Source organism: Crocodylus porosus, unplaced genomic scaffold, assembly GCF_001723895.1.
Source record: "Crocodylus porosus isolate Cpor-Errol unplaced genomic scaffold, CroPor_comp1, whole genome shotgun sequence".
Lineage (NCBI taxonomy): Eukaryota > Metazoa > Chordata > Crocodylia > Crocodylidae > Crocodylus > Crocodylus porosus.
In genome coordinates this window covers 8,506,317-8,525,562 of record NW_017728922.1, presented here as the reverse complement: position 1 = coordinate 8,525,562, position 19,246 = coordinate 8,506,317, and positions in this window count along the sequence as shown.

The following is a 19,246-nucleotide window of genomic DNA, read 5'->3' as shown; positions in this document are numbered from 1 at the left end:
ATGTGCCCCCTTTCTGTCTGCTTTTCCCCCACTGTTCCAGGGTGGCCTGCCTCTGCCTTGGGGAGCCAGGGGCTTTGGAGTGAAAGGGGGACTTGCCTTTGAGCACTTTCCCACTGGTGCCAGGCTAAGGAAGAGCAAGGGCAAGGGGGTGGTTCCTGAAGAGATGCCTTAGCATCCCTATGGTGCTCATATGTTTTTTTCCCTTGTCCTTGCTGGTTTTGACTCAGCAGTGCAGGCAGACAGCATATGCGATCATCTGCTAGCTCAAAATGATTCCAGACCACACTACCCACTCACTTCTGGGTTGCAGTCGCATGTGTGGATGCTGCCTTTTTCCCCCTCTTCAGCAGGCAGAGGCACAGCAACAGGAGGAACAGACACATCTGAGCCACTTACTTTCTGCACCCTCTACCTCAACCTTCTCTGAAGTGCCTTCTGGAGAAGGGGACCTGGCTCTAGGGGCAACTTGAGAGGTGTGGAGCACAACTCAGATGATTCCCCCTCCCTCCCCAGAATTTAACTTGCTATGGCACTCAGATCCAGGTCCAGCTCCAGCTCTTCCTCTAGCACTGGAAGGCTCAGAATAGGAACTGAAATGGGAGTGGAGGAGTCTGTCATGCTGGTGCTGCTGCTTGTTGTCATGGTGGTAGTGGGGATGGGTTATGATTGGTGCTCTTGGACAGGATGCAGGCTCAGGCATAGGCAGTGACATTGGCATTGCTCCCCTCTCCTTTCTGCCTGGAGAACCGGTGGAAGCTTGTTGCAGCAAAGAGGCTGCATCTCAGTTTTCGGGGGTGGGTCTTTCAGCTCTCCCTCTACTCTGTCTTTCACTCTTCCCTGAAGGCTTGCCAGCTGCCTTTCCAGCACACTTCATGGTGTGTTTCATAGTATCTTGTCTTTGCCTTAGTGTGCTGGAAAATCTGTGCCTTCTTCTGTAATGTTATCTGATTTATATAATATATGTAGATAAGTTAATTGTGTGTATGTGTATTTATGTACTGTATGTATGTAGTAAATAAAATAAAAAAAATAAATATATGTATGTGTTCCTATATAAATTCTATATTCTTATATGCAATATAATTATGGTGTGCTTCCCTGCACAGTGAATGGAATACACACTGTGAGAACAAGCACAGATTTCAAATAGCAGAAACAAAAAGAGGATTTTGGGGGAGGAATAAATTGAAAGGAATCAATGAATATAATCATAAAGTAAAAAGCTATAGTGTCACAGGCCGGCTAGGCTCTGTGAGTGTGTCAGCCTTTAGGCTGCTGTGTTCGGGATCGAGGAGGCGAGTCGGGAGTGAAGTAAAGGCAAATTTACTTATAGCTTAGCATATGACAGTTAACAAAAAAGTTAATGTGACAAACAGATAGTACAGTAATAAAGAGCTAATAGTGAATAATAACAATACATAGACAAAATGACAAAGAGTTCCCACATGGGGTTGGCAACTTATCGGCAGTCCCTCTATGCCAGGTGTGCACCAAGTTGTTCCAGCGAAGTCAGGTGTCCCCAATCAACACTGTCTGAGGGGTCACTGGGAAGGTCCCTTGGTCAGGATCAGGTCCTCACTCACACTGGGAGTCCGGGTTCCAGGCTTGGTACAGCAATGGTCCTTCTGTCCCATGCTTCTAACTGGTCACTTGACATGCACATTCCTTTATGCCTTATCTTCTGCTATCTGTTGGCTTTACAGCCAGTCACAATCTTGCCCTACAGCTGTTATCCTATGGGATCAAAAGGTATTAGAAATTATCATGAAAGGTTACTGCCTGAACTCGGGTTCACCCAATAAGCAAATTACACCACATTACTTTGAGGTTTGAAATTGGCATTACGCTGCCCAAGCTCAACCCCTTGGTTTCTCATTCCTTGGAACATGCTTGGAACTATATTAGGTGGTCAGATCTTGTTATGGCTGACCTTTAAAAAAGCTGTTAGATCAGCTAATCTTGTAGTTCGCTTATTTTGGGGGCCTAGTCAGTCTCATGATCAGTGCAAATAGTTAGATTCAACACTTCGGTTAAATTGTGACAGACAAATTCCTCTTGAAGGTTGCAAACTTGCAGGCTTTGCACTAGCTAATCTTAACTGCTAAACAATTGCCTGGATGTCTCCAAGAGCATATAGTTATTGCTCATGATAGTAACCCCTCTGGTTCTGGCTACCACAATATAGAAAGCAAAAGCTATTGATGAATTCCACTTACTAGGCTAGCAAGTAGGAAATTAATGGTAATCTTTGTCATCTGACACTGCTGAGCTGCTGGAAGACAGCTTAGTAACTGACCCCAAGGCAGAAAGCAGCCCAGTTCAAACAATGCTGCTTTTTATACCGTTTTTCCAGCCCTGACCCAGAACACTAGGATTGGAGAGGACCTCAGGAAAGGATCATAATTACTGGCCAGCTACATGGTCAGTATCAGAGCAGTCCTTCCCTCCTCTTCCTCCTTCTGCTCCTTGAAGACGTGTCAAGATGTCACAGTACCGTGGTTATTCATATACATCACCTAACTGGTAACACTACTCTGCTCTGATTAGATAAAAGTAAGTCTTATAAAGAGGGTTTCAAGTACAAATGTGCATGAAAAGTTCATTTAAAATTGACTTACCACCAGCAAGTCTTTGTGGGATCTTAAAGTTTGATTTCCTTTAGCATGTGTCCAATAAAATTGAGTTGTTCAAATGTCTAACAAAAGGTCAAACCTTAGCAAAGCAAATGCCTTAAAAATGCAAATAAATGTTTATAGACTCTTTTGCTTTCTTTTGAAATGTACAACCTCTGTGACTTTACTAGGAGCAGAAGTGAGAAACTACACTACTCAGGGAAAGCACACAACAGAATATGTTTTTATACAGTACCTTTCACCAAAGGACCTTAAAGTGCTTTATATATTTAAAATATTTTTGTTGGACAACATTCCTTTGAGGCTCGTATTATTATATTATCTATTCTATGCAGTGCTAAATTGAGAAACAAACTAGTTCAATACCCCAGGTCACAGGCTGAGTTAGTGATAGTAATTAAATAAACCAGAAATCCCAACTCTAAGTTCCCCATCATATATTTAATGTGAAATTTTAAACTTTTTCAATGTGCACTGAAGTATTAGACATTTGCTAAAGGTGTTATATAAACTAATAGTATATAATAAGCAATAAAAGGCACTTTATTCTCTTGGCCTAGCCACCGTTAGTTTCAACAATTTATACCAGCAGAGAATATGGCTTTATATTTAAAAAATGGGCACAACTAACAAAAATGTACAGTAAAATCTATGTTATCCAGCATCCCCAGGGTAAGGGGATTGCCAGTTATGGAAAAACTCTGGTTAACTGAAATAACCAGGCAGGGTTTTCCAATAACACAGAGCAGGGTTGGGGGAGGCAGTGTGGCGGTATCCAGTGAGCTTTCCCCTTCCCTGCCCCACCCATCTGGCCAGTGGAGCTGGGGAGGAGGGGCAAGTGTGGCAGAGCCACAAGTGGAGTGGCAGCAGCACAGGGTGGTGGGTGGTGGTGGCAGCTGCTGTGTGTGAGCTTTTCCCTGCATCCTCTCCCGTGTCTGGCAGGGCCAGAAACTCCAGTTAATGGAGAATTCCAGTTGGTTAAGTACCGGATAGCAAAGATTTTACTGCAGAAGAAGTTGACCATTCAGCCTTGTAGAACAGACTCTTCTCATGTGGACAAAGGTCAAAACTTAACCAATTTAGTTATTAAGTATTTTCAATATGAAACTAGTAGGAAAAGAGCAAAAGCTGGAAGGAAAGAAGGTAAAAATAAATAGAATAGCAAAGACAAGCATTCAATAGCCTGATTTTTTTCTCAAAGCCCACGCCCTATTAAATAATTAAATATATTGTTGTATGCTTTTAAAATAGCCCCAAATGCACCTTGAAGTTCTAGGCTTTTATTCAATAAAGCACTTAAAGATCTATCCCTATTCAAAAAAACATTAAAGTACATGAAGGAAGTTAAAAGCCTATACTTAAGTTGGTTTCTCAGTAGGGATGCTTTTCTATATGCTGGCCTATTGTAACGAAAACTTGCTGTGTAACCTTGAGCCAAGTTCTCTCTGGATGTTTCTGTACCACTTTCCAGCTGCTACTTGGGTACCTCTGTCAAGCTCACCCCAGCAACCTGCTTTTGCTCTGACATACTTATGACACTACTGCATTATGTCTTTTCTGCCCGATCACAGATGAAGCCAGATTTTTAAGAAAGTTTGTAACTACATATACGATTTTCCACTTTGCACACACAATTGTTGTAATTTCATGTGTAAATTAGCCTTGAAATTGCACATTTTGGCCAGCACAGTTGTGTGACAATCTTGTCTGAAAACAGCCCGATCAGTTCTGGGAGCTGCAAGGCAGTTGGCTGCCACCACCTTCTGTCAGTAAGAGACAAAGTGGGAAAGTGGCCCCAAGTAAGAAAAAAACATATACACAGGAGTGAGGCCACTAAGTCCTTTGATCTGCCTCTGTTTAAAAATGCCAAAGTGTTGGAAATTTGTGGATCACATCATAATCCCATTTAATTAATGTTTGTCATCCTGCAGGAAACTGCCAGATTATCATTGGCTCATCTTTTGTGATTCCAGGAGCAATTTATCACTCGTGAGTGAAACATGAGGAAATTGTTTACAATTATGCTGCCTAGAGGAGTTGGCTAATTCCATCTATTAATTAGCATCACTCATATAAGTATAGGTAGAGTGCTATACTCGGGGAGGAGTGGGGAAAGACAGATCAAATGATTTGCAATGCCAGCTGTTTCTAACACCCTTTTGTCAAGAGTAGCTAAGACACCAAGGGAGTTTCACCTGTAAATGGAGTCTCTGTCTCTGAACTCTGTGTGTGTGTGTGTGTGTCTGTCTCTGTGTCTGTATGTACACATGTGTGGGACCCTCTGCCCCCCACATATGTGGGGCTAGTGGGAGGAACTAAACCTTCAAAAAGATGCATTAATTCAGTTGCATGTCATGGAGTGGATATAAGTGGGAAACACCCTGAGGATAGGTGCCAAAAAGGACAGGGGGTACCTCAGCCGGTGCTCTAACCGTTTGGTATTATAAAAGATGATGGTGGCTGTCTTAAGGGGAAAAAATACATGGAGTCCTGTTTGGTTCTTTCAAAAAAATAATTGTAGATATCTATCCTTAGAGCAGGATTCTGGCTTTTGGATCCTGAGTGAATAGAGATGCCTACCTAAAGCTCTGAAAGAGATTCATAAGCTCTGCTCAGAAGTACCTAACTTTCCTTTTTTGCTGTCTAAAAGTCTAGGTACATAACTCAGGGATCTGAATGCTACTTCCAGGCCTGGGCACTCAGAAGTTAAGTAATGCTACAATTCAAGCCTTACTTGGATCCAGCCCTAAGTGCCTAAATAGTTTTTGAAAATAAGACTTAGTCACTTTGGAAAATGTTAGTTTTGGCCTTGTCCAGTTCTCAGTTACTTTGTGTCTTCTTTTATAAAAGACTTCCATGAGACCTGGAGCATCCTGTGTAGGGTATGTGTATGGGTTTCTATCATAATTGCATTCAACAAAGAAAAGAGGCCACCAGAGGGTTAAGCCAAGGCAACATATCACAGATGCCAGGTTCCCACAGGCACTAGAGCATAAGGAAATTAACATCTGCCATGCTAATACATTTTAAATATTTTGAAGATAACAATAACAAAACAGTTATTTGTTATTTGCACTGTATGCTTTTCCTGTTTTTATACTCAACCACAACGAGAGTTTCTCAGCTAGGTGCAAAGAACTGGCCAGTAAATTCAGCCAAATAGCTCAGATATTGCAGTCCTTATTACAACATTTCTAGCACTCACTGCCGGGTACCCTTTAATAAGGTAGAGTTGTTTGAATGACACGTGCAATCAAAATTATCATTTGTTTTTGTGGAAAAAATCTAATTGCCAACATAAAGCAGGGGACAAAGCTTGAGGCAAGATCTCCATATTCAGTTTAGATCCAGTTAAGAAACATGGGATTCACCTTAGTGCATCATCAAGTCTTAACACAGATAAAAAAAAGGCATGTGTGAGAAGAGTTACTGAATAGGGATATAGGCGGTCTTGGCTATTAGAATCATGGAAATTTGAAAACCAAGAACAGTAGAAAGCATATACTTGTGACTAAAACTGGAAGCATTTTGTGGTAGTCCTGGAGGGATACGGTAGCGGGGATGATCCAGGAAAAAAATCAGAAGCAAGGATTTACGTGGGTGACGTCTTTTATTGGACCAACAAGGAGGGACATGGAAAAGCTTTCAAAAGATGGGCCTGGGAATGCAAATTCATTAACTTAATGGGGATCCCTGAGAACTAGGGATCTAACAGAGACATTGAATTTATGGTCCAGTATAATCTACCTCAGGTGTGGCAAACACACAGCTCATGGGCCAGATCTGGGAGCTCCAGCACCATGGTTGGAAGAAACCTAGAACCATGGATAGTTCTTGCAGTGACAGTCAGGCACCTGGGATGCCAGGCCTCTTGCCAATGGGGTCCAGACAGGAGAGAGAGTGGTCTGTGGACCTGATCCAACCCGCAGGGCTAGGCCTGCACCATTTATCAATCCCACACTATTCATCTAACCCACCAGGAAAAATGAGCTTGACACTGCTTATCTATCTACCTGATATCTGCTAATTTCTCTGCATTCCTCAGGCAACTAGTATCCTATTGAATGGTCTTGCTCTTCCACCTACCAAGTTATTCTTTCTACTGCATTTCTACTGTCTGTTTGCTACTGGATAATGTCATGTATATCTTTTTTTTATTCACATATGCAGTTTGGCACAGGCAAACTAAATAGGTGGATCTACAGTTTAGCTGAAATGCTGACTGCTTTTTTTCCTCAGCGACATGAAGAAGGGTATTTGGTACCTGAAACTTCCTAACTATATGATTGGTCCAATGAAAGGTATCACTCACAAAAATCCTTGCTTCTTAAATACATGTTGCCTTTTTACCTCTTAAGTCTCTTGCCCATTTTCTGGCCTGGATACTGTTCCCTAAATTTTATTTCCAATGATTTATTCAATTCATTATTCAACGACTAAGACCACTAAAATAATTCCCAAGTGATTTTTATATTACTTTGATCTATAAGATTAGATCATATCATTTTCCATTTAAATTAATAAATAAATCACCCTTTTGCCATGAAGAATTAAAAGTAAAAAGCAGCAAAGAGATTAGTTTATTGTTTTTGTTGCTATTTTAAAACACATTTCATCAATTGTTTCCAACTCAGTGCTCTCTGTTATCCACCTCCTCAAAGTGCCATTCTTCTGGGAGTGTAGGTTTCTTCCTTTAACAGATTGAAACTCTAATGGGTTTCTTATTATTTGCTGCCTGCTCATTCTTTGATGCTATCTCGCTTGTGATTGAGACTAATGTTTAACCTTTACTAACATTGTCTAATGAATAAGGTGGTTTTATGCCTGTTTTAGTGATAAGGCATATGAGACAAAGAGTGGGTTGTGGGATTTGCCTTAAAGGTTTCAGTGAGTACAGCAGAGTTTAGGTTGGAATTCAGGAATTCTTCACTCCTACTCCTGCATCCATGAGACCTTGTTTGACTCACGCTGATAGACTATGCTGGTATTTGCATCTTCCTTTTCTACTTCAGTACTCACTATTGCTCTAGCCCCCTCTTTCCCAGGTGATTTAAGATTCTCTCCTGGATTGCTGCTTGAACTTCCAGATTATTTCTCATGATCATTCTCTATTTCTTCTTTTGAGTACTGGTCACTTTCCTTGCTCAGTACATCAGTAAGACTTCTGAGATTTTCCACTTCCTCACTTTCTATCCATTCCAATAAGTCCCCTTAAATATGCATTATTTGTGACCACTATATCTTGTTACTGTTGATGATGAATTCACATTGCTGAAATGTGAAAGCCCTGAAAAGCAAGCCATATCTGAGTTATGATAATTGCTTATGCAGCATGAAAGACATTTAATTCACCACCAGACACCCCAAGTCATTGAGTCTAGGTTTCAGTGAAAGCTGGTATTTCAGCCCAGGAGTTACAGATGTGGGACAGTAAATTCCCAGCTAATAATCCTCTGGGAAGGACATCCAGACACTAGAAAGTGTCTTGGGGAGGGGGGTGTGCGTGTGCGCGTGCGCACGCGTTCTGTCTTGATAAGTCAAAGGCAGAAATGACTCTGATATGATCTTACTTGCAGCATCTCCTCTGGGGGAGCAGCTTCCAAGGATATGCAATGTGACAAGCATCAAGGAGGAAAGTCTGGTCTTTGAAAGTTACCTTTTTAATATATTAATTCCAGTATTTTCCAGACAAGCTTTAAACCTCTTGCAACAATTTTTCTGTTTCTGATTTAAGGGACAAACGTTTACAAATAGTTTATTTTTATTCCCATTTATTTGATTTTATATTTCTGACATGTTGCAAAAGAAGATACATCAGCAAATCACAGGCTTGCACTAGAACGCAAATTATAAAAGCATCGCTTCATTACACACGCAAGTGTTTGGGATTAAAATTATAGGCTAGTAGAATATATAGGAGACATGATTATAATTAGGATCTAGACTCATGAGTGATGAATCACAACAGAGTATTATATACACTATCAGCCTTGTACTGTGGAATGGGTCAAAAGTCAAGAAACTAAGTAAATCAGTTCAGCAGACAGCAACTACAGGAACTGTATGAATGTTCTCACATCTCAGTGCTAATGTACAGCTTCCATTTCCTTGCTATATTTTCTTGAAATGAAATTAGTGCTTGGTGATAGACTTATAGCCCTAGAGCATAAGGGCAACCAAGGGCTTGGTTCTGTAAGGAATAGGTTTGAAATGTTGTCCAGGTAAAAGTGGCATGAGGAGGGTAGAAAATGAAGGAAACCTGATCCTGTTTTAATGGGAGTGTTGCTGTGCAGTCAAAGAGTTGCTAGTGCCTACAAGAGAGTGTCAAGGCAGAACTGGAGGTGTACGGCTAATAGCATGGCTCAGGAATTTTTCAATGAAAAGGTTTCATAGACAAATGCTGATCTGTCAAAATCAAAACATTTTGCAAGGTCACCACTTTGATTAAGGAATTTCTTTCAGAACAGGGATTTGAACTGTTGAACCCCCCACATCCTTGATTTTTCTACCTGTGTCACCAGAAGAGCATAGTCCAGTGGTAGAATCGTCTAGGTCAGGGTTGCTGAAGGAAAAGACTAGCTGAGTCTCCTGTGATGTCACAGTTCTACTGCTCATGTTGTCCACTGTTTATAGTCCCCAGAAGGGGACATTTTTGGTATGAACTCAATTCAAACAATGAAGAGAAGCAGAAGAGTACTCTTGGACCAGGTAAAACAACACTAGCCCCTCCACTGCACATAGCAAAAACAATAAAATAGGTCCAATGTAACCTTAGCAATGTTCCATGTCTAGTTCACTATTGTTATTTTTTTAAATATTTCTCAGCAGCCCTACAACATATGATATATCTGAGCATTTGCAAAGCTGAATATATATATTTTTGTGCACATTCAGATAAGTGCAAATTCTAGTGGATGTTTCCTTATTTGGATGCATTCTGCTTACAGCACTTAATCTACCTTCCTTAAAATACATATATTAATACACATTTCAATTACAAAACCACCCTGCATTTTAACTGAAGGTAATTCTGCTCTCCATGCTGACAGAGATGACTTGGAAGATGATTGAGCTCTGAAATGTATTGTTCCACTGTTCAATAGTACTGATTGGCTGCAGTGATTAAATTACTCAGGCAAGAGGAAGTGGCATTCATGGACTGACCAGATCATGGATGCAATCAGCTTAAACATCTGACAATAAGTGTTCATTTAGTTCTTGAGCAGTACTATAGTTCAGTGGGAATACTGTTTGTTGCTTACAAGTGGCTAAGGAACTGGGAGAAGAATTGGCACCTGTGCATTTAGAACTGTAACATGGACCTGCCAATTTCCTCATACCCTGACAACCCCACTGCATCGCAAGGGTGCATCCAGGTGCCACTTCTCAATACATCAAGAGCTAAAAGAAATTTACATTTGGAAAGTTAGAGCAAATACCAATAGCTCTCCACCCTAGTGTATCATCTATTGGCAGGGGGTTCGGTCTTGGCTCCAGTCCCACATATACAGTAGTCATATTTACTGGGCACATCTACACAAGACACTAAATGTCCAGCAGATTGATTCTACTTAGCATTAGTGCATCATGGCAAAAACCAGATGAATTAGTCTAATGTGCATCACTATAAGACTGTGTGCTGGCACTACTACACAGTAGTATGTATTGAGTTACTACCTGTTATTACAGGTACTAAACTTAATGCACAGTAACAATGGCACATTAATGCATGTGTAGACATGCCCACTGAACATTAATCTGATCTTGATCTGAAGTGCTCAGTTCTAAATAAAACAACTGTAGTATCAACATGCAGAAGTTCAACAATGTCCACATGATCAGTCCAATAAAATCCTGAGACCATATGATCACATTGTGTAAATATGCATAATTCATTGGGGCCCTGATCAGTGGTTTGAATAGGTTTGAGAAACAAAGGAGGTTAAGTGACAATTATCATGATACTATAAAATATTTGGTAGAAAACATACACAGATTATACGATACAGATTATGTTAAACAAAATGGATCATTATATTGCACAGTGTCTCTCTCTCTCTGTCTCATACACACACACACACACACACACACACACACACACACACACACAAACACGTATGTATTAGGTCTATGTGGAGCTTCAGGTGCTGATTCAATTCAGAGGAGATTCGGCTTGATTCAGTGGCCAAATCTCTGAATCTGAATCGAATCAGGAGACCAATGTGGAAAAGATTCGAAGTGCTTTGGAGATTCAGGCAGTCCCCACTGGCTGCCACAAGGAGCTGGACCCAGACTTCATGCTGGTAAGTAGGAGGCAGGGGACAGGGGGCTGGAGGAGGGGAGGAGGGGAGAAGGGACCATGGGAGACCCCTGTCAGACCCCATCCCCTGCCTGCTCCCTCAGCCCCCTGAGTGCCCCCCCAACCCCTGCCCATTCTCCCAGCCCTTCCCCCCCATGGCTGCCCCACCTGGCCCCAGCTCCCAGCTCTTTAAAAAAAAGCCCCCATTCACCAGCTGCTACCAGGTAGGAGGCGATCCCCACTGCCCCACGCTGCATGGACGACTTTGCCACAAGCCCCCTGACCCTTGTGCACTCTCCCACCCCCTCCTCCCATGGTTGACCCACTCGCCCCAGCTCCCAGCCCTTTTAAAAAAAAAAAAGCCCCAACTCACCAGTTTCTGCTGCAGCCTTTTCTTTTTTTTTTTATCGCCAGGAGCTGGGAGAGCAGGCAGGGCAGCCACTGAGCAAAAGATGAGAATCAATTTGGACAGTGATTCGAATTGGCCGAATCAGCCGAATCCAAAGTGAATACTAGCTGCTTCACACAGGCCTAGTATGTAGGTGTATGGTATATGAGTGTGTGTGCGCATGTATGTGTAGCATAATCTATAAAGCTAAGATGCCTAAGACAGCAGCTGGAAACATGCCAAGGACAGCAGCTGGAAACATGCCAAGGACAGCAGCTGGAAACATTTTCTAGCAGCAGTTGAAACAGCCCAGCTCAGCTCAAATCCAGTGCTAGGATCTAGCACTGCCACTGGACCCTTCTGTGGCCCTTCTCTGAGTACACTGACTCCAGATTTCAAACCTCTGCTTCTCTGGGGTGGAATCCTGCATTTCTCCCATTCCTAGCCTGGATCCTTTGATCATAATATACCATGCCCCAATCATACTGAACTTAGTATCTGCTGTTTTCCCTTCAGGATCCTAAGGGCAAATACAGTGCCCCAAAAAGGGCCAACAAGTATTGTTGAATCTACATGGTAGAAAAGCATGGCATAACAGAAAAGGTTTCCAAAGCAATGAAAGGCCGGTACTCATCTTTCTTACCTAGTGTTGGAACATCTTTCAATGGAAATGTTGTCAAGCTGAACTTTCTCAAAATATCTCTACTGTCTATAAGTCAGGAGGAGAGGAGAGTCACCTTCTCCACCTCAACTGTCTGTCCTCCCATAATCCAAAATGTGATGTTTTATTTCCCAAGGTTGCACCTCACTTGTAGAAATAGGACTTGCAGGATCAGCAAGGGGTGGAGACGGCAATTCAAATTACTCTGTACTCTCCCTTATCCTTGAAGTGTTTCCAGGAGTTGTGAATATCAGGAACTTCCCCGCTCTCCTCAATGCATTTCATGACAAACCCACTACTGAATTAATATACTTCATGAATAAAGGAAACACAACAATGACCCAGTCAAGATATAGCATTTATAAATTGTTACAGGCAGCTTCAAATCCATCACAGTCGATCAGACAAAAAATACCTGTGAGGTCAATAGGGGAGATGCCTGGGTAAGAATCAGATTCTCCCCCTGCACTAGTAGGACCTGGGATTGCTAATGCTGGGAAACAACCTTCAGAAACAAAAGCCCTTTCCTAAATAAAGCTTCTGTTTCCCATGCCAGTTCCTACTCCTGTCAATCAAACAAACCACAGGAGGCTCCTTTGTATTGTTTTGTTTTTTCTGTTGGTTGTTGTTCTCATATTCACAGACATGTTCCCCATCTATAGCGAGGTCATATCAATCCTTTCTTTCAACATCTTAATTAACAGAAAGCACCTCATTTTCACCAGGCCTGCCTCCTCCCTGGGACCTTGCCTTGCCATTCACACTGAAGACCTCCTCATAGTTTAGCTGGTGGCAACTCCAGCCATATCTCTTTAGAAACTATGGCACTCATACATCACTGTGTGACAGGCATCCCTGTAGGTCACCTTCTGATATACTGTCCATCAAATTCAAAATGCAGCTTCTCCACCAGGCTTTTCAGAACTATACAGTAAGTCAGAGGCTATATCTGAAATTAGTACTAGAGAACATTGCAAGAAACTTCAGTAGTATCTAACAGAGAGAGTGAAAGGGTGGCATGATGACCAGTGAAATTCAGCTCTGATTCAGCATTGTAGAGCACACTGGGAAGAAAAGAATGAGCTGTCCTAAGAAAATTCTTGACAGATATTGTGGAAAGAAATGTAAGGGGCTAAAAATAATATTAGCTATTTTTAATAGGTTATTAATTGGCAAGGCCAGATGTGTTGGACACCACTGATTTATACCTAGCTCTTTGGATGGGGTATGTATACAATCTATTATGTGTATTGTGATAGTACCCACACATCTGACCCCATCAAGTTATGAGCTATATAGATATATTTGTTCAGTACACAGAAGAGACAACTGAGACAAGATGTAACAAAGCTACATAAGAATCCAAATAGTACAGAGGAAATAAATCCAGAACCTCATTTATCATATTTCACAGTACTGGAACAAAGGGGCAATCAATTACATTCGAAGGTGGTGAAATTAAAAGCAAATAAAAGGAAATATTCATTTGTAAAATGAATAGCTGATTTATGGGACTCAGTGCCATTAGATATCACTGAAACCAAGAACTGAGCAGGATTTTTTAAATCAACTACATATTGATGTGGGCAGTGAAAACATTCAGCACTATATTCAGTTGGATTTTAAAACAATTAGAAATGATGTAAAACTATTTCAGATCAGGACACAAGCCAATGTGTAGGCGATGCAGTTGAGAGGGAAATTTTTTCTCATGAGAAATTTCAGTAAAATCCATGATTGAAGGCTAATAGGTTTTTTGCACTTTTTTTGGAAGCAGACGGTCACAGATACAGTCACAGACAGAATACTGACCTCATTAATCACTATTTTGACCCAATACATCCATATTTAGGGTCCCACTGGGCACAGTTTCTTGTTGGAGGTAGAGTACCTGGCTCCTATGGTCACTTTTCTGCCACAGCATCAAAAATCCTAAAACTATAAAACTAGTGAAGAACTTGGAGGGTCTGGAGGATAGAGCAATACTCCAAGAAACACTATTTTAAACTGGGCATAACCATCAAATGGCCACTATGGCTACTAAACAACACATCAGAGTGTCCCACAGTATGTTCTTCAGCATTATCCCCCTGAAGGGAATACCGTAGTTTTAAAACTGCTAAATGTAATTATATCAGCAGTCTCAGCATTCGACAGCTGCTCCCTAGGCCATGGGTTCTGATCAGAATAAATTATCTAAGTCTAGAGGTGACTTGTTGTGGTCCTCAGGGAAGGATACCAGATGCACTGCCTCATAAAGTAGCCTTGTGCTCACCTTCCTTGTGAGATAGTGTAAGCATACATCACAATTTTGAGTAGTCAGAGGGGACTTTGTCTTTAATAATCAGACAGTCCTGAGGGACTTTGATGCCTGAGGGAAAACCATTTCTCTCCATCTGTTCTCCAAGTCCTATGGCAAGAAGTTGTGTTACAATGATTATTAATTAGATGTAATGTGGTTCTTATGAACTCCCCATCATGGATTAGGAAGAAACACACAAAAAAGGTTCTGCATCAAGAAGCTTACAGGCCTATATAGGGCCTGGTCTATATGAATTCCCAGGTGTATGCCTAAACCTATGTTAATCCTCGTATCACTGACTGTTCACCCAGAAAGTCTTTCCCCATGTCCAGACGCAAGTTCAGCATGGGCCTGTGCACTCTTCAACTTCCATGTTTATGAACATCAGCTGCAGCTCTATACATGACTCTCTTACAGTGTAGCCATCCACTGCAGGGCAAAAACATAGGAAAATCTGCAGCAATACTCCCACAATTCACTGCTCTTGTGTCTTCCGATCCTTCTGGGCTTTGACTTTGTATGATGTGGAGAAGGGGCCCAGAAGGACATTTGTGTTATTAAATCCATCGCTTGACTGCTTAACCCTTCATTTTCCACACAGTTTACCCAGAGAAATTAGCCTAAGTCAAGGTAACCTCTGATCTTCCATTGTGACCATGACTTCCTTATGTCCTGCTGGCTTGACCAAGGAGCATGATGGATCTTTTATAAGTGTCTAGAAGGAGTATATCCAACATTATGACTTCAGCCAGAGAAGACAGAACATCCACCACTACAGTGAAATTTCTCAGCAGTTGACTTAGCTAGACATTCACCAGACTCATCCCAGCCAGTGGTTCCCCCATCTTATTTACTATTCTGATATGACAAGGAGTAGTTTCCTGGTTGACAGCCAATGAGCATGAAGTCAGGAAGGATTCTGGCTTATGAGGACATCATCAGCTTTGGTTTAGGGTAAAATCCAGACCAAGGATTTCCACAAGAGTTTGCTTTGTAAACAGGTACATGGAGAAAGCAATCCAGCCCATCCAGCAATCCAGGGTCAGGGAAGGGATGCAAGTCAGGCACTGTTTATTTATTTTTCATAGTTCCTATTGACCAATCACAGCTTCTTCAGAGACAAATTGATGAAGCCCTCAACAGTAATGTCCAAATGGTTCCCCCCTTATTGAGGGTTGAGTACCTGGCAGGGAGATTGATTCTTGGAAAAAAATTCAAATGCCAGTTACTAAAACAGCATGTCAAAAGTATTTGGAAAAAAAATAGAAAGAATGGATGCTGACAGAGAGGAAAGCACAAGGAGACAATGCTAGTCAACATAATAAGCAGTGGTCTCAGCACACCAGCTATCTAACTGCTGACATGTTTTGTAGAAATCACAACAAAAATGAGATTTGAAGAAGGAAAATAAGGATGTTTCAAAGAAATATTTGCTCCATGTCTTTGCAGCAAACTATGATAATGGTAGCCTCTGGTCATGAGATAACAGTACAGTCTAAGAGAATGAGCAAGCTAGAATGACAAAGATTCAGTTTATGATGAACCAACGTATTTTCAAATTCAGGACTCTCAACCCTCTTCTATCAATGCATACCAGCAGCAGGCTAAGTTATTGTACATGAAAAAACTGTATATTGACCCCTGGTGTCTCAAACTGAGAACGCTGCCGTGGTTCACGGCCAGGTCTCAGGGTAAGGTCTGCCTCATTGAGATTGAGCTCACACCTTCTGCATTGTGCCACAAAATGGCAGATTCACTTGAACTAAGTTCTTTCACATGCTGGAAACATGCTGTGCTGCAAAGGCTTGAACTTGGAAACCTCACATGGTGACACATTATACCATTAAGATTTTAGATGCAGAGCATCTGTTTAGCAGCATATTTTGCCACCCACAGATTCCTTTCAGCCTGATACATGGGGCCCCTGTTATACCATCTTAACCCGCAATTGAACAAGCATCAGTCTTTGGTGCTGAAGGATCTTAAGTATGAGATTTAACTTTCCCCTGCAGCCAGTGAATTAATCAGTTCCTCCTTGGCATTGAAATAGGACTCTGTTTCCACTAGGTGGGTCAAAAATGCACAATCTATTTCAGCTGCTCCATTCCTATGAATTCTATTACAATATGTTGCAAAGGGGAAGATCAGAGGGAAGGCAGAGCCGGCGGCATGCCTTGCTTTATGTGGGGGGAAAAAAAAACACACACACACACAATTTATTTTTCATTGCTTTATGATGAATATGAATTCAATTACACGCCGAGGAGAACTGCAGCAGTCAGTTAGAATTACACTCAGCAAGTAGTGAATATAATGGCTTTTAACAAGGAGAGCTTATCATCAAGGTTCAGACAAGCTTGAGTCTATGTTGCACCTGATGAACCTGCACAAGGAGATGATAACAATCAAAGCTAAGAATTAATCTTGCATTTCCACAGCTCAGAGAGGGAAAAGCAGTGAGTTGTCAATGGAGATCTCTGGTCAGTGCTAGTCCACAATACCAGACTCATTCCAGGACAGCAGCAATTCTGCATCAGAAAAACACAGAGCCAGTCCTCAGGAGACCGACAACAAGATGAATACATACCCTTTCATTTCACCAACCAAAACCACCTTTGCACACTGAGCCTTCTTCAGAACATTTCTGTGTGCTGCCTAAACTTCACCCACAAAACCTGTAAACTCAGCATCCATGTTTGCACAAAAAGGCTCATATTTACACATGGGAATCTGTATTTGCCTAGATGGATGGTAAGTAACTGCCAGATCAGGTAACTGCCCCATGCATAATACAATACATGTATACATGCAAAAACAGAGGCCACGCACTAATTTTGTAAGCAAGTTTTTGAAAAGTATTGCTAATTGAGGAGGAAGGATCTTTATATCCCCTCTTCCCCCTGTTTAATGCCATACAATCATATCTAGGTCACAGAGAATCTAGTTTATTTGTAATAATTTCAAGCTTCTTTGGCACCTTTCCTGAATAAAGCATTTCAGAGGCATTAATGGGTTAAGATCTGCAACATCTTCCTGTGAGGAAGGAAATTATTGCCACTCCCATTTTACAGACCAGGGAATTGAGGAAAGAGAAATAAATTACTTATGGATCAAGTTAGGACCTCTGTATTTGATTCAGATCCAACTTTAACTGCTACTGTCTCTTGCTCTACCTTCTAGACTCCCTCCCAACCACCTAAATGCTAGTAGTAGTGCCCATGTAAATTAACCTTAGTGGCCGGTGTACTCAAGAATAGCTTACATTCCCTTTGAAATGTGTTTATTAGGAGCAAGAATATGGTATGAAACCTTAAAGTCAATGCCTCATTTTTAAGTGCCCAATTTTTAACCACTTTACTATGACTCATGCAAAACAGAATCCCTAACAACCTCCTGTTGGCTCTGTCTTTTAACCCTGGTGCCAGTAAAGGACGTGTACCCCAAAACACCTGGCCCTGAAAGATTGCTACCAGCTGAACCATCCTGCCCTGTGCTGCTACAGCATTACTGTGTATTCTTGTGAACTCTTATATTGATACTTTGACATGGAGGAGAAACGCCAATAATTCAGCAAACAGCAAGATCTCTCTTACACACAGATACAACCACTGGAAGGGAAAAAAAAGTCAGGTCTTCTCAACTGTTTTATTTCATAGAAAAAAAAATCTTGTATAGTTCAGTGCAAAATGTTTGGATCACACCACAAAGAAAAAGAGAATTTTGTCCTTATTCTAGAGCAGCAAAAAAAAAACTTTAGGAAAGAGATAATTTTGTATCAAGTTCCATATGTAGAATTTGGTTTCATCTGTATTTAGTTTTATAGAGCTTTAAAAAAAATCCCTTCAGGAGAGAAGCAGGATTTGTGTGGTCTCTCTTCTGGCTGCCCCTTCCCCTCAACTGTTTTATGGAGCCTGATCTATGCCCTAAACATGAAAATGCTCTGGCAACATGGGGGTAAGTCTGAGATCTGGAATCAGGTTGTATCATTAGAGAGTCCACAGGCCTGAATTCTGCCATCTGTTCACGAGGCTTGATTGAAAGTATAGGAATTACAGTAAATTACCTGATTATATAAAAGGCTGACAATGATAGGTGCTATTAGAGCCAAGTCTGAACAAAAACACAGCCATCCCTGCCTCTCCAGGGGGAGTGGGAGTTTTGCCCTGAACAATAAGCGTACCCTGCAACTTTCTCCCCTTTGTAGATGGTTGTAGTTAAAACAGACAAGTAAGTGTACAAATTACAGGTAATAAAGGAAGCATAAGGAATACATACCAAATGTACACACAGAAAATGTAGCGATAACAACACAGCTGTAGGACCTTGGCTATTTTCTCCACCCGTGGATAAGCCAATAGTAACATACTCATGACAAAAGAGAAGAGCACACAAGTTACTTATTTTATGGTATGAATACTACTAAATCTTTTTCAACATGCATTTAATCATGCCTTACCGAGAAAAAAACACTTTCTGTGACTGGGACTAGAGCTCATACTTATTATTTACTCAGGTAAAGGTCTCATTGAACTCAGTGATCTCCTGAGACTTCGTGATATTGCAAATAATAACTCCCTTTGTCAAAATCTGAGGGGTTTCACACAGACTGTGAATTGAGCTGGCTGGATTATCCAAAGTGAAGGATTTAACCAATGAATTTAGGCCTTTTTCCTGTGTGCACGCTAACTGTAAAAAATGAATTTTCATCATTTCCCTATTGTTCATTTATGCTGTGATACTCCAAGGCTATGTTGATACAGCTCCACTGAGATGCATAGGTTTCCACAGTCATAAACGTGGAGGGTGGCCACAGTGAATCTGACCATACAAGATACGCTATTTGTTTGACTTTAATTATTCATGATCCAGGCAGACCCTACAATGAGAGATTGCGGGACCTGAACCTGTTCAGCCTTCACAAGAGAAGGCTGAGGGGGGACCTGGTGACCATCTATAAACTCAC